The sequence below is a fragment of the Macrobrachium rosenbergii genome, chromosome 8 (genome assembly GCF_040412425.1).
Source record: "Macrobrachium rosenbergii isolate ZJJX-2024 chromosome 8, ASM4041242v1, whole genome shotgun sequence".
Classification (NCBI taxonomy): Eukaryota; Metazoa; Arthropoda; class Malacostraca; order Decapoda; family Palaemonidae; genus Macrobrachium; species Macrobrachium rosenbergii.
Window position 1 is genome coordinate 31807311 of NC_089748.1, and position 15262 is coordinate 31822572.

Below are 15262 nucleotides of genomic sequence, written 5' to 3' on the forward strand. Positions count from 1 at the left end.
CTTTCAGTCAAGAGTTTGGAACACTACAAATGATTAAGTTCATTTTAGCAAATTTTTTTTTTTAAGAAATTTAATTAAATGTACATCCATAAACGCATTGTGTCTTTACTGATATATATATATATATATATATATATATATATATATATATATATATATATATATATATATATATATATATATATATATATATATATATATAGTGTATATATATTCAGTAAAGACATAATGAGATTACGGATGTACAGTTAATTAAGAATTTCTTGAAAAATAACTATATATATATATATATATATATATATATATATATATATATATATATATATATATATATATATATATATATATATATATATATATATATATATATGACTTTTTATCACACTTCTCTCTCTCTCTCTCTCTTTACGTTCCTCTTTTCTCTCTCATTTGAGAAGAGTCCTTTTGTACATTCCGTTTGATAATAATAATAATAATAATAATAATAATAATAATGATTAAGTAAGGAGAGAGTCATTTCTCTGTAACGGCTCGTCGATACCTTCACGTGAATGAAGGAACGGAGAGCTGCTCTCTCTCTCTCTCTCTCTCTCTCTCCCTAAGCTGTAATCCTAAGCAGGTACGACGAATAAATCTGGAACCATATTGGCAACTATAGTTTTGCTTATTCATATTTCTACAGAAATACAGTCGTACGGAGAGAGAGAGAGAGGATTCACTTTTGTGAAAAGAAAATTTTATCGCCAGTCTTTCTATGGGAAAATAATCTTATATATATATATATATATATATATATATATATATATATATATATATATATATATATATAATCATATATATATACGTATTTAATATCCATATACATATATATAATCAGAAGCTACAAATATTTTAATATCCACTTGCTCTACCGTGTGAATTAATATATTTTCATATATGTAACCGAAGGGGAGTTCTTTTTAATTGATAATAAGCCCACGGGTCCCGTGGGCTTATTACCAACGAAAACAAGAACTGAAAAGGATTACAGTAGACGAATTGATAATCCACGTTTGCCAGCTTACTGATTATATATATATAAAATATATTATATATATAGGTATATAGCGATATTGGATATTAAAGGATATATTTATATATATATGATTATATATATATATATATATATATATATATATATATATATATATACTATATATATATATATAAGATTATTTTTCCCATAGAAAGACTGGCGATAAAATTTTCTCTTTCACAAAAGTGAATCCTCTCTCTCTCTCTCTCCGTACGTCTGTATTTCTGTTGAAATATGAATAAGCAAAACTATAGTTGCCAATATGGTTCCAGATTTATTCGTCGTACCTGCTTAGGATTACAGCTTAGGGAGAGAGAGAGAGAGAGAGAGAGAGAGAGAGAGCAGCTCTCCGTTCCTTCATTCACGTGAAGGTATCGACGAGCCGTTACAGAGAAATGACTCTCTCTTTACTTAATCATTATTATTATTATTATTATTATTATTATTATTATTATTATTATTATTATTATTAAACGGAATGTACTGTACAAAAGGACTCTTCTCAGAAGAGAGAGGAGCGTAAAAAGAGAGAGAGAGAGAGAGAGAGAGAGAGAGAGAGAGAGAGAGAGAGAGAGAGAGAGCATTTTGTGAAGATACGGAGAGAGAGAGAGAGAGAGAGAGAGAGAGAGAGAGAGAGAGCTGGAAGGGTGTGGGTGGTGTAGCAGCCGCCGTGCTGGAAAGTTCAAAAGCGAACTCACTTCTCTATGTGAGATGGGTAGGACGGGGAAGAAGGACTGGGAGAGAGAGAGAGAGAGAGAGAGAGAGAGAGAGAGAGAGAGAGAGAGAGAGAGAGACTCGGCTCCGACGCTCCCCTCAGTCTGCCTTAGCTAGTCATGTAGTGCACGCCCCTGGGAAGTGAGTGAGTTCGGCGCCTCGTAGACTCGAATTACTCTCGGGAAATTATTAAGACTTCCACACCAACGCCACGCCCCTGGCGTTGCCACGCCCTATCGGTAACTGCCAAAGGGCAAGACGCCTTCGGCGTGCGATGTGACAGCAGTACAGGATGACCGCCGTACCTCGAATGCACCGTTTTCACGAAATTCGGTGCAGAAACACCGCCACGCAATGTTATCGCTGTATGGTACTAACAGGAGGAAACGAACCCACACACACACACACACACACTCAAACAGTCCTAGTTTTTATGAATGAATTTAAAGGTGTGCTGGGCACTCTCTCTTTAAGGAATGCGATACAGTAATGGCCAAGGCTCAAGACGGCCTTATGCTAGACGCTGAGAGAGAAAGACTCGGCTAAAAAAAATAAGTCCAACGACAAAGACGAAGACGAAGTCGAAGTTAATGACGCGGGGAAGAGCGCACACGCACGCACACACACAAAAGAACAAATATTATTCTTTTAATTTTTTTAATACATGAACATAGGAACACCGTCTAGACGTTGAGGTGTTTGTGTGTATGCGTGTGTCTCTGTGTGCATGTGAGTAGAAGAAGAATTAAGATATTCGACGGTGGGTTGTGTCGTTCGCACACACACATACGGCAGCAGCAGCAGCTTAAAGCTGTGTAAGCATTGAGCGGTTGGGCGCGCGCGGGGGTGGCTGCCGAAGCTGCTGCCTCTTCTTCTCCTGCCACTGCTGGTGGTGCCAGCCTTGCTCTAGCATTTTCTGCTGCTTTTCCTCACCCAGCAGGCAGCCAGCTGGTGGTGGTGATCTCGTTGCAGCTTTCCAGCTCATTAATACAACTCCACGACTCGTCTCATTATCATTTTCACACCCCGCGAAGTCATAATTATTATGCGTCTAGGAGCACTATAGATACTGTCGTGATTACTTCGTTTTTATTTCTTCGCCTCTACAGCTTCCTCTAGAGGAGGTTTGGATGTCCTCAGAAGGCGACTTCATGTTACTTCTTTAAGAATTATGAGAGTTCTTTGAATGCCGTTAGGGTACACTTTAGAAAATGCACGCACAGTCAACCTGGAGAAGAGAGAATGGTCATATTGATTACGCAAAACACCAGGAGAGTTTTTTTTAACTCGAAATTTCTTCTCGGAAAAGGAACGAGTAAAGGATGTCTGTCATTCAAATAAGTTCTTTATAGCAAGGAATAAATCTGACACTAAGTTAGGAATATTATTGCGACTATTTTGTGATATTTTACTTGTAGTCCCTCAACAGATGTGTAGATATTAGCAGTAGTAGTCTCAGTCGCTTTTTTCCCCGTTTTCAAGCTGCAGTTGACTAAAGAATATTCTATGTAAACAAAAATCCCTACGAAAATTGTTATCGACACGGGATATCTTTCATCTTTAGATAAATTGGACTGAATTCTAACACGTTGGAAGAAAAATTACAAGAATTCATCCATGCGTTACTAATAGCTTTTTAAGATTCATATTCACCGGATTGTATGACAATTGATTAGACTGGTAAAATAAACTGATACGGCTGATGAAAATGTCTACAACGGATTAAAACGATAAAAATGTACAAAAGACTGGACGTATCTTCTGGGGAAAAAAATGGTTTCTTCGACAACACAAAATGAACTGGCTGAGGTTGCCCAGCTAAAGGAGAACCTATGAATTTATGAGACTAGGCCAAAGGTCAGTTTCCTATTTTCTTAGTATATTTCTGTAGACCCTTGGGAGAACAGAACAACCTAACGGTTCCAATGCCAGGTCATTAGACTTAACATTCATAAATCAGGTCAGTTCCTCTACGACATCTACACAAGTCAGGTTATAAACCACGCATCGTGAGCCTGTAGACTGTTTTTGTACATGAGAACACCTTACAGTTTCTACAGGTTGAATATTAATTTCATTTCAATAGTATTCCAAATCAAAGTAGTCTGTGTAATATCTTTTAGGAAAAGAGGACTTATAAGTAATTTTCTAAACTACATTATTATGCTTCAGGACACGTTAGGGCGAATGTTTTTGCCCCGTGTCACGCAGCCTGTGATTTGGAAAAGAAACAATACCATTTTATTACCTTTGTCATTCGGTGAACACCAAGGAGTGATTTACACATTCTTAATAGTGATTTCATCTGTTATGGATCAAATATAGGTCTATTTTTTTACTACAGACCCATGCAAAATATAAACAATGGTTTCACTTTAATGCAAGAATTAGAAAATAAAGCATTTCACTGAATGGGTGTTTGACCTTTTGGTGTAATTCTACACTTGCCAGAGAGTGTTATATATATATATATATATATATATATATATATATATATATATATATATATATATGTGTGTGTGTGTGTGTGTGTGTGTGTGGTGTGTGTGTGTGTGTGTGTCGTGTTTATCTTTATCTGAAAAGGAAGACGAATCATACTAAAATTTCGAAAAGGTCCGCACCAGAATTTCTAAATATGGTGCACAGTAAAACAGTCCTAATGACTTTACTAAATGATTTATATATTTCAGTTGTGTCCTCAAGCATTCATCGGTTGAAGTGGCAAAATATTGACCAGTTTCTAGGCTTAACGTATGCTATGAGTCTGTACTACACGGAGTCTAACCATATGGTTCAAAGTCAGTTCTATACTAGTCGAGTTTCTTTCAGTATTTAAGAAAATCTCAAATAATTTCTCTTATTCTTTTTCAGGTTCATAGAAGCTGCTGAAATTGGAATGAAAACTTTGGCAGAAATCTCGCTGAAGAAAAGAAAAAAAAAGACTTACAACTGAAGTAAAATGGAAATAAGGTTAAGATTTTGGGAACCATGAGACTACAAGATGCATCGATTCTCTGGTATTTAAGTGACAGAAACTGAAATGAAGTTCTTAAATTCTCTGAAATGTAAGTGACAGAAATATGTATACTTGGGACAAAATAAATTCTTTATCAGGATACATATAGATATTTTTAAAAAGTCCGATAAAAAATTTTCAGTTAACGAACTGCGAGTGACCGCCATGACGTAGCCATGAGTCTACGGTTGAAAAGATGGTGAACGTAAATTCATTAAAATAGGAGCCTGAAGAAGCAAAAAGAGCTCCTTGCGAAGAGTAACCGTTAAAATATGTCTGTAAAAGTGTGAACAATAAGTGGACAAAACATGAGTAAATGAACCAGTGATATTCTTCTTCTTCTTCTTCGCTATGGTTGAACTAGGAGGCGGGGGCCCGGACGGCCCAATAGAACATGGCTTCTCCAACAGTGTTTTTATAATTACGGCCATCATTCTCATACCTATAGTAGGTAAGCTGTCTCCTCCTTCTCCTTCATTTAACGTTATGTATATCATTCTGACTCTTGTTTATCTGTTAAACTTACGAACATAACGTTTAACTTTTAAAACTTAAGAACGTCACTTTTAACAGTTAAGATGTATAGTGACCTTATCAGCTAACGGTTTGCGTATTCCGCATTTTCACCTTCATTACAATTTATCTAGGTCATTATCATAACTTAGCAGCAGTAAAACCAATCATAGTAAATGAATACTCGTCATCTTCATCATTAATGCAATGAATCGTATGATTCCATGAAATAAAATCACGAAGCTGTATTACTGTAACACTGAATGCTAGTGCTAAATTGGCTCCAGTAATAAGAATAGACTGACTACTGGGACTTATTAATAGCAAATGGCGTCTGGAAATATAATAATGGTTGTTTAACGTGACTCTCAGACTTAGAAACGTAACTTTTAAACTTAGGAACGTCACTTTTAACATTAGGAACGTCACCATTAAACTTATGAACATAACTTTTAAACTTAGGAATGTTACTTTTAAACTTACGATGGTACGTTTGAAACTTGGGAACGTCACTTTTAAACTTCGGAGCGTAACGTTTAAACTCAGTAACATCACTTTTAAACTCAGGAACTTCACTTTTAAACTTAGGAGCGTAACATTTAAACTTAGGAACATAACTTTTAAACTTAGGAATGTCACTTTCTTAAAGTCACTTTTAAATTTAGGAACGTAACTTTTAAACTTAGGAACGTAACTTTTAAAATTGGGAATGTCATTCTTAAACTTAGGAATGTCACTTTCTTAAAGTCACTTTTAAATTTAGGAGTGTAACTTTAAAACTTGGGAGGTCTACTTTCAAACTTAGGAGCATAACTTTTAAACTTGGGAAGGTCACTTTTAAACTTGGGTGCGTAACTTTTAAACTTGGAAAGGTCACTTTTAAACATAGGAGTGTAACTTTTAAACTTGTGGAGGTCACTTTTAAACTTGGGAGCATAACTTTTAAACTTGGGAAGGTCACTTTTAAACTTAGGAGTGTAACTTTTAAACTTGGGAAGGTCACTTAAAGTTAGGAGCATAACTTTTAAACTTGAGAAGGTCACTTTTAAACATAGAAGCATAACTTTTAAACTTGGGAAGGTCACTTTTAAATTTAGGAGCATAACTTTTATACTTGGGAAGGTTACTTTTAAACTTAGGAGTGTAACTTTTCAACTTGGGAAGGACATTTTAAACTTAGGAGCATAACTTTTAAACTTGGGAAGGTTACTTTTAAACTTAGGAGCATAACTTTTAAACTTGGGAAGGTTACTTTTAAACTTAGGAGCGTAACTTTTAAGCTTGGGAAGGTCATTTTTAAACTTAGGAGCATAACTTTTAAACTTGGGAAGGCCACTCTTAAACATAGGAGCGTAACTTTTAAACTTGGGAAGGTCACTTTTATACTTGGGAGCGTAACTTTTAAATTTGGGAAGGTCTCTTTTAAACTTAGAAGCATAACTTTTAAACTTCTGAAGGTCACTTTTAAACTTGAGAGCATAACTTTTAAACTTAGGAAGGACACTTTTAAACTTAGGAGTGTAACTTTTTGAAAGGTCACTTTTAAACATAAGAGTGTAACTTTTAAACTTGGAAAGGTCACTTTTAAACTTAGGAGCATATCTTTTAAACTTGGGAAAGTCACTTTTAAACTTAGGAGCATAACTTTTAAACTTGAGAAGGTCACTTTTAAACTTAGGAACATAACATTTAAACTTAGGGAGGTACTTTTAAGCTCAGAAGTGTAACTTTTCAACTTGGTAAGGTCACCTTAAAACTTTGGAGCCTAACTTTTAAACTTGTGAAGGTCACTTTTAAACTTGGGAGCATAACTTTTAAACTTGGGAAGGTCACTGTTAAACTTAGAAGTGTAACTTTTAAACTTTGGAAGGTCATTTTTAAACTTAGGAGCATAACTTTTTAATTTGGGAAGGTCACTTTTAAACCTAGGAGTGTAACTTTTAAACTTGGGAAGGTCACTTCTATACTTGGGAGTGTAACTTTTAAACTTTGGAAGGTCACTTTTAAACTTAGGAGCATAACTTTTAAACTTGGGAAGGTCAGTTTTTAACTTAGGAGCGTAACTTTTAAACTTGGGAAGGTCATTTTTAAACTTAGGAGTGTAACTTTTCAATTTGGAAAGGTCACTTTTAATCTTAGGAGCATAACTTTTATACTTGGGAAGGTCGCTTTTAAACTTAGGAGCATAACTTTTAAGCCTGGGATGGTCACTTTTAAACTTCGGAGCATAACTTTTAAACTTGGGAAGGTCACTTTTAAACTTGGGAAGGTCACTTTTAAACTTAGGAGTGTAAATTTTAAACCTGGGAAGGTCACTTTTAAACTTAGGGGAGCTACTTTTAAACTTTGGAAAGTTACTTTTAAACTTACAAGCGTAACTTAAACTTGGGAAGGTCACTTTTAAACTTAGGAGTAACTTTTAAACTTGGGAAGGTCACTTTTTAACTTAGGAGCATAACTTTTTAACTTGGGAAGGTCACTTTTAAACTTAGGAGCGTAACTTTTAAACCTGGGAAGGTCACTTTTAAACTTAGGAGCGTAACGTTTAAGCTTGGGAAGGTCACTTTTAAACTTAGGAGCATAACTTTTAAACTTGGGAAGGTCACTTTTAAACTTAAAGTGTAACTTTTAAACCTGGGAAGGTCACTTCTATACTTGGGAGCTTAACTTTTAAACTTGGGAAGGAAGGTCAGGTCACTTTTAAACTTAAAGTGTAACTTTTAAACTTGGGAAGGTCACTTTTAAGGTCACTTTTAAACTTGGGAAGGTCACTTTTAAACTTAGGGGCGTAACTTTTAAACTTGGGAAGGTCGCTTTTAAACTTAGGAGCGTAACTTAAACTTGGGAAGGCCACTTTTAAACTTAGGAGTAACTTTTAAACTTGGGAAGGTCACTTTTAAACTTAGGAGCGTAACTTTTAAACTTGGGAAGGTCACTTTTAAACTTAGGAGTGTAACTTTTAAACCTGGGAAGGTCACTTTTAAACTTAGGGTTGTTACTTTTAAACTTGGGAAGGTCACTTTTAAACTTAGGAGCATAACTTTGAAACTTGGGAAGGTAACTTTTAAACTTAGGAGCATAACTTTTAAACTTGGGAAGGTTACTTTTAAACTTAGGAGCGTAACTTTTAAACTTGGGAAGGTCACTTTTATACTTGGGAGCATAACTTTTAAACCGGAGAAGGTCACTTTTAAACTTAGGAGCGTAACTTTAAAACTTGGGAAGGTCACTTTTAAACTTAGGAGTAACTTTTAAACTTGGGAAGGTCACTTTTAAACTTAGGAGCCTAACTTTTAAACTTGAGAAGGTCACTTTTAAACTTGGGATTGTAACTTTCAAACTTGGGAGGGTCACTTTTAAACTTTGGAGCCTAACTTTTAAACTTGGGAAGGTCACTTTTAAACTTAGGAGCGTAACTTTTAAACTTGGGAAGGTCACTTTTAAACTTAGGGTTGTGACTTTTAAACTTGGGAAGGTCACTTTTAAACTTAGGGTTGTAACTTTGAAACTTGGGAAGATCACTTTTAAACTTAGGAGCCTAACTTTTAAACTTGTGAAGGTCACTTTTAAAGTTAGGAGTAAATTTTAAACTTGGGAAGGTCACTTTTAAACTTTGGAGCATAAATTTTAAACTTGGGAAGGTCACTTTTAAACTTTGGAGCATAACTTTTAAACTTGGGAAGGACTCTTTTAAACTTTGGAGCATAACTTTTAAACTTGGGAAGTTTCACTTTTAGACTTAGGATCCTAACTTTCAAACTTGGGAAGGTCACTTTTAAGTTTAGAAACTTACAAATCTAACTTACTAAACCTTTGTCAACGAAAAACTGAAGCTACCATTAGCCTTAATAAAACGAGTGTTTCTGTGCCATACTTCACACTCCTCACGTTATAGGCCCACATTATTTTCTTTCCTTCCTTCCTACACACACACTCTCTCTCTCTCTCTCTTACCCAACAGGTTTAAAAAAACTTGGTACATCACATGTAAAAAATAAACCTCACTAATTTGAGGCATTTAATAAACCTTAATTTTAACTTAGGAGAAAATGCGTGAAGAAGAACGTCCTTTGCTTTCTGTCAATGGGATTAGCGCCACCTTTGGCTCTCGTGAGGAAGGTCTAGTACAACGAGAGAGAGAGAGATTTATAGCTGCTACGTGTGAGGTTCTGTAGGAATTGCTTTAAAGAAATACAGTTCTGTAGTCATTGCTTTGATGAAACAGCAAATATATTAAACAGCCTGGGAGAAAAAAAAACATCATTGTATATATATTATATATATATATATATATATATATATATATATATATATATATATATATATATATATATATTTGCCTGTTCTATATTTAATGACAGAGGTTAAGACAAAAGTGAAAAGGATATTGTATAAAAACAGAGCCTATTTCAGGATTAGCCAAAATTATTCAACTCGGATTTTTTGAACTGTGAGAAAAATTGAAGAGGTCAAAGGTCAGATAGAAATTTAACCTTAACTTTTCTTGTGAACCATAAGAGAGAGATTAAGAGGTTAATGACTGTGTTACTTTTTTACAGGCTTCTTCTCCTACAAACTCGCCATGACCTTTTGGCAGCGGGAGCGCAGGCGACACGAGAAGCGGAAACACAAGATGGAGCGGCACAAGAAGAAATGAGGATCCTTCGGAGGGAATCCTAAAGAAGAATCCTTCTTCTCCTCCTCCTCCTCCCCGCTCCTTCGTCGGCAGGAGGGAAGAAAAAGAATAAGAAACATTACCAATACTACCACAGGGCCTCTCTGGAGAGAAGATAAAATGGAAGAAACATTACTAATACTCTCCTTTCTGTTCACTTCCGGAACCTCGAGTATGAAACTCAAAGGAGGGCGGATAACCCAATATATTTATATATATGTATTTGTATAGGTCTAAATATATATAAATATATATATATATATATATATATATATATATATATATGTATATATATGTATATATACATATATAGATCTTTCTGCTTATATAAACATACGCACACACGTGTAAAATCTATTTTATAATGAGATATGAGGAGAAATGAGTCTAAAATAATCTTTTTTACGTGTACGCCTATTCCTGCCTTCTCACAACCACGGGGTGCTGTCAGTTTTAAAAAAAACTGCCAGTTTTGGGGGAAAACGTAATGCTTGTGAGAAATGAGTTTAAAATACTTTTTTTACGTGTAGGCCTATTTCTGCCTTCTCACAACCACAATTCTGCCGGCAAAAAAAAAAAAAAAACTGCCAGTTTTTATGGAAAAAACATCAACTTTGTGAGATGTGAGGAGAAATCAGTCAAGAATATATATATAATTTTTTTTTGCATGTAGGCCTATTCCTGCCTTCCCACAACCATGGGCTGATGTCAGTTTAAAAAATAAATGCCAGTTTTTCGGAAAAAAAAACACCAGGTTATATTTTTCTATGCGACTAAGGAATTCAAGTTTAGTAACTTGCTTATTCAATGAATTTTGGGGGGGTGTACGCCATAAATAAAGTCTCTGAAGCCTCGTGCATTCGGTAACTAGGCTTTGTCGTTTGTGAACACTATGATAAATTTTCAAGTCTCTTGATAAATATTCGAGTCTCTCCGTGGCTTTTTCAGATTCATTCCACCATTAAGAGACGAATCTTTTTTTTACGAGAAGAATACATGAATATTCATTATGGCGACCTATTTAGCTCACTCGCAAACGTGGGCGTTTTTCTCATGAAACTAGAATGTTAATGGAGGCTACAATCTAGGCCTATCTAAAAACAAATAATTGAGAAAATAGTATTTTAAGTGAGAAGGAGTCTTGATTTCAGGCGGAATTGCAAATATATGAAATCATAAGATTTAACAGAAAAAAAATATGATACGAATGACAGCAATGCATACGATACCTTTTTAAAATGGATAAGAAAAACGGGTTATTAAAACCCTCACATCAGTTTGAAGAGAGGTAGCAGATGAGTCTAGGATTTAAGCCAGGATCTTTGATATCTGGAACAAAATTATTTTCTATGAAATGTCGAAATCGCATTTACAAGAGCCGTAGGCAGCTTTTTTTTATTTAAAAACTAATATCACACTGAGCAACTTGCTTAGACGGTTTATCAGTTTTCTCGAAAATGTTTTTATCAGCCGCAGTGAAAACGGAACTCACGTGAAAGTTTTAAAGAATCTACTTTCTTATGAGGAATCAAAGATCTTACATAGAACAGTTGTTTTTCGAATGTTGTTCATCAAATTTCTTTTGTCTGCTCCATCTATGGTTTAGAATTAGTGTTCGTTTCTACTTTTTTAATTTCAAGTAGGCCTATCTATCGTATCATCGAGTGTCTTGGAGAACGTGTTTGAACAATGCTGTCAAGTGTTACTGTCAATAAACTCTTAAGATATTAATTATCAGAACTTTCATTTACGAATAAAAAACCACTATTATTGTTGTTATCCTTCTCTACCCTGAGAAGGAAAGGACAAGGCACATAGGCCTATGTCACAGACCTAGGTCTAAAACCACCAGTTATGTAGTTTACTCCAAGACATTAAACAAAACTGTTTAGAAAAATTATACAAAAAATTCAAGTTACAACGAATTTTGTCTGTGAAACTTTCTCTCTCTCGAGAGAGAGAGATTTCTATGAATATCCGTTCCACAGTTACCATGATTTTCTCCTAATACCTATGATCCACCACAACATCCTCCTCCCTCCATCCCCGTCTCTCTCTCTCTCTCTCGATTCAATGACGTAATTAGACACGTTGAATGAGCGCTGATTATCAAACAAGTCGGTGTTTCAAACAAGTCGGTATTTCAGACGAGAAATTATGACACCTCTCGCTCTCTCTCTCTCTCTCTCTGAGCCCAACAGACCTAGTCTTCCATTGTTCTTTAATTTTATCCATTCCCTCTAAACTATTATCCCCTTTCCGAGTTTCTATAAAATATAATCTCTCTCTCTCTCTCCCCCCCATTTGAAGTCGTTCTGAACTCATTCAACTCCTTTCGCTGCTCTGTTGTCTTCTGATGTTTTCTCTTCTCTTCCGCTCCATTTACTCTATCGATTCCCCTTTCGTTCCTTCTCTCATCCTGCGTTTCTTTGATGTCCCTCAAACCTATAAAAATGCCTCAACACCTCCCACCCTACTTCTTCTTTCCCTCACTTTCCTCCCTCTCTCCTCTCCTCCATCCTTCGGGAACTAACGTACTTGACTGCGCGGGAAAATGGGGAAGAATTTTGGAGGCGTGATAACTTGACGACGGTTAACAACGGATTGTTGAAAATGGGGGAGGGGGAAGGGGATATATCAAGTGGGGTAGCGGATGGGTTTATAGTGACGTTACTAAATCATTAAAAAAGGCTGGATGTGCTTATTCCTTCTAAGGTAAAACACACGATTTCTAAATTCTAGTCTGGCCGTGAACATTGCCAGTCAATAATAAATTTTAGGTGCAAGAGAGAGAGAAGGGGACCTCAGTAACAGGTCTTAATTTTTTATGAATAACATTGCCAAGGGCAAGTGCCTATTACTGCCGATAAAGACACAATTTACATCACATCATCTCACCTTGGACACAGTAGCTCCAGGGTCCCCAAATTGGCTCCAGTTCCTTTTCACTTAACCCATTTACCATTGGGTCTCCACATTGAGGGTGAGACCTAGTTGCTGTCTCTAATTCGTGTACTATAGGTATATGCAGTTTGTCTGTACAGAACCCATTTATGGTGGGTCCTGGGTCTGCGATACGTAGGAGCCATTTCTCTCTGTCCCAAGGAGAATTCTGGAACACAAAGGTCCCTCTGTTCGAACCAAATTTCCACTTTTTAAACCTTATTTTTGCATCCGTAAGAGAGCACAGTTTTGGCGCAAGACCATTCTTTCACTATAACAGGGATTTGAAAGCTCCTCTAGTTTAGCACAAGACTGCCCTTTAACTGACAGGATTTTAAAGCACAGTCTAGTTTAGCACAACACTGCCCCCTCACTGACAGGATTTGAAAGCACTGTCTAGTTTAGCACAAGACCTCTCCTCACTGACAGGATTTGAAAGCACTGTCTCGTTTAGCACAAGACTGTCCGTCCACTGACAGGATTTGAAAGCACTGTCTAGTTTAGAACAAGACCACTCCTTGCTGACATGATTTGAAAGCACTGTCTCGTTTAGCACAAGACCGCTCCTCACTGACAGGATTTGAAAGCACTGTCTAGTTCAGCACAAGACTGTCCGTCCACTGACAGGATTTGAAAGCACTGTCTCGTTTAGCACAAGACTGTCCGTCCACTGACAGGATTTGAAAGCACTGTCTAGTTTAGCACAAGACTGTCCCCTCACTGACAGGATTTGAAAGCACTGTCTCGTTTAGCACAAGACTGTCCGTCCACTGACAGGATTTGAAAGCACTGTCTCGTTTAGCACAAGACTGTCCGTCCACTGACAGGATTTGAAAGCACTGTCTAGTTTAGCACAAGACTGTCCCCTCACTGACAGGATTTGAAAGCACTGTCTCGTTTAGCACAAGACCGCTCCTCACTGACAGGATTTGAAAGCACTGTCTAGTTCAGCACAAGACCTCTCCTCACTGACGGGATTTGAAAGCACTGTCTAGTTTAGCACAAGACTGCCCCTCACTGACAGGATTTGAAAGCACTGTCTAGTTTAGCACAAGACTGCCCGTTCACTGACAGGATTTGAAAGCACTGTCTAGTTTAGCACAAGACTGCCCGTTCACTGACAGGATTTGAAAGCACTGTCTAGTTTAGCACAAGACTGCCCCTCACTGACAGGATTTGAAAGCACTGTCTAGTTTAGCACAAGACTGCCCCTCACTGACAGGATTTGAAAGCACTGTCTAGTTTAGCACAAGACTGCCCTTTCTCTGGCAATTATTTTAAAGAACTGTCTGTTGGTTCAAACAGAGTTGGCCTCTCGTCTTTTCAGTCTTTGTTCGTCAAGAAAGTGAAACAGGAACTGAATAAACTACTTGTTCTGTGTACAATTAGCAATCGTATTATTTGTTTCTCAGAAGGAACGTAGGCCTACTGTACTCTCAAGATTAACTTTGAATATTTTACTTTGTATTTTTTGTTCTCTGTTTTATCATATTTTTTTAAAAATCTTACTCTCCAGTTTTACCTTCAGTTCCTGAATCTCTTTTGTTTCTTGTAAGTGTTCTGGTAGTTTTAAATATTACTTTATTTTATTGTGTGTACAAATTACACACACACACACACACACACACACACACACACACACATATATATAGCACTGTCTATATTATATATATATATATATATATATATATATATATATATATATATATATATATATAGAGAGAGAGAGACTACCCCCTCAGAGAGAGGAGAGAGAGACTGAGAGAGAGAGAGAGAGAAGAAAACAATCACTGACAGAAACTTCAACATTTTTAGTTATGAATAAATTCATTTCCATCACCAGCGTTTCGGAAATACAAAAATAAAAGGATGTTTTATTAGATAACCTCACCACTATTGCTTCTAAGTTAATATCGATCTAGTGCTCATGCAAAGGTATGGCTTCTAAATCGATTTTTTTTTTTGCTAATTTTTTGCCTTGTTTGGTTCAAAACGCAGTTGGTACTTCGTCATTTACACTGTCTTTGTTCATCGGAGCTACTTAACTTTAAACAGTTTTACTTTATAACTTTTCTATCGTATTGTTAATCCCCTTTTCCATATGACACTGGCTTCTCTTATTATTTACTGTTATGCTCTTTACTCAAGTTTTTAATCTTTTTAATATTTTAGGCCTTCTTTAAAGTGAGTGCTTTTTTATTCTGAACTGTTTTCTGCATAAATTTTTAAAAAAATCTTTTACGTAGTCTTAAATGTTGTACTTTTTCAGTTCCTTATAATCTCTTTTGTTTCAAAAAAGCTTGATACTACTAAGTTTATTTTCATA

The 15262-nt window shown here is 36.0% G+C and overlaps 1 long non-coding RNA gene across 3 annotated transcripts; it reads left to right on the forward strand.

Annotated features, from left to right (window-relative positions):
• The first annotated feature begins 1860 nt into the window (after window positions 1-1860).
• On the forward strand, window positions 1861-11725 carry LOC136840652 (uncharacterized). Of its 3 annotated transcripts, none has more exons than XR_010853700.1 (3): window positions 1861-1930; window positions 4661-5256; window positions 9878-11725. It is a non-coding gene; the product is annotated as an uncharacterized lncRNA (long non-coding RNA). The 3 variants fall into 3 exon arrangements; XR_010853699.1 differs by having other exon boundaries at window positions 1875-1934; XR_010853701.1 differs by having other exon boundaries at window positions 1900-2028.
• Window positions 11726-15262: the final 3537 nt, after the last annotated feature.